Below are 1,539 nucleotides of genomic sequence, written 5' to 3' on the forward strand. Positions count from 1 at the left end.
TGAGCAGCAGAAAGAAGCCACACAGGAAGAAACCTCTCCTGACCTACTTTGCACTTTAGCCTGGTGTTCAGACAAACACCAGCAACCCAACGTCCAGGTCACAGCTCTCTGCTTCAGACTGTGTGAGTACGGAGTCTCTATGCAAAACTTTGAGCTTAAGTATTTCCTGTGTGGCCGAGGTGCCACCACCCCACATATCTCCTGCCTGTTCGATATGTTTCCTACTCGAAGAGTTTTCGGATTTTTATTAAACAGCAAATTTCTTATGATTGCAACTCGAGGGATCATTGAGTTGAACGATTCAATTCAAAACCCAGCAATTCCTGATAGGTTGGGTTCAATGATCTCTTCCACTCAGCATCCGGACCGTGGAGGTCGGTGGAACAAGTATACAGAGAAAAAAAACAAAAGATATTCATTCAACATTGAGCTATAAGTATAAAAACAGTAAGCCCTCTCCCTCCCTCACGACGTTTTTTCCACCTTCACTTTTGCAGTAGTTAGAATTCTCTAATCAAAGTTAGACAGCTCACTGGTTTCTGTTCATTTTGTCTACACCTGAGCTTTAATTTCAGGTTCAGAATAATAATCCTCTTTTGGTGCTAACACAGTAGTTTCATTGTCCTCCTCTGCTTCCTCTCTCGGACTGCTCTGACCCTCTGGGTTTCCTTGAGCCTTGTCTTGTTCGGTCGCTGCTATCAGTCTTATAATCCCTTCATCTGTTGTCTGTAGTTGTTTTTCAAAGTTCTTTAGCCATTCCTCAAGTCCAGCGTTTCTCTTCCCCAGTTCTTGGTAGGCCTCTTCAGGAAGGGCCTTAGTGCCATTGTAGAACGATCGTATAAAAATGAATTGAAGGCCAGACGAATTCTTTGTAGACTCTAGCTTCGTCATGGTCTCAACTGCCTCTTCCAGCTGTGATTCCAGTTGCTTTCTTAAGTTCTCTAGTTGGTTCTTATGGTTCTTCCATATTGTCATTACCTCCACCTTGACTTTCTTTAGGTCTTCTTCCTTTTCTAACTCCTGATCAAGGTTTGTCTTGTCTTCACTGAAATCCTCCATATTTTTCATTTCTATGGTAACATGAAAAAATGGCAGTAAATACAACATTTAGTGTATGACATCATTTTACGACTTATTGATTGTTTCCTTTTAAAAACTGTAAAATTGTCTGGGTAATTCACTAGATAATAGGTTTTTGTTTTGTAATAAAACATTATACATCCCTATAACTCCAATAGCAAATTGACAATAAGAGAGAGGTAGAGTGGAATTAGGACTTACTCCTCTTATTTTGTCTCCATTTCCACACAGCAAAGAAAACTGCAAGAATAGACAAGAATCCAACAGCCACAAAAATAGTGAGATAAAGCTCAGGTCTACTGAACGCAATGAAGATGTCATCTAAAACATAGAAGAAAAAGATATTTACAGAGAATAATTAAATTTCACAGTCACTTCACCCAAATCCACAGAAATATATTTTAGGTATTGTAAATGAGAAAATCTGTTATATCAGAAATAACAAAAACCTGGAACATG

At 39.1% G+C, this 1,539-nt stretch overlaps 1 long non-coding RNA gene across 1 annotated transcript; it reads right to left on the reverse strand.

Annotated features, from left to right (window-relative positions):
• Positions 1–214: 214 nt before the first annotated feature.
• LOC147820441 (uncharacterized) lies at positions 215–1,437 on the reverse strand. The gene is made up of 2 exons (XR_015436771.1): positions 1,282–1,437; positions 215–1,070 (listed from the first exon to the last, which is right to left on the reverse strand). It is a non-coding gene; the product is annotated as an uncharacterized LOC147820441 (long non-coding RNA).
• Positions 1,438–1,539: the final 102 nt, after the last annotated feature.

This window comes from Seriola lalandi, unplaced genomic scaffold (assembly GCF_002814215.2).
Source record: "Seriola lalandi dorsalis isolate HSWRI2012SDOR001 ecotype SW California unplaced genomic scaffold, Sedor1 jcf7180001956850, whole genome shotgun sequence".
In the NCBI taxonomy this organism is placed as follows: domain Eukaryota; kingdom Metazoa; phylum Chordata; class Actinopteri; order Carangiformes; family Carangidae; genus Seriola; species Seriola lalandi.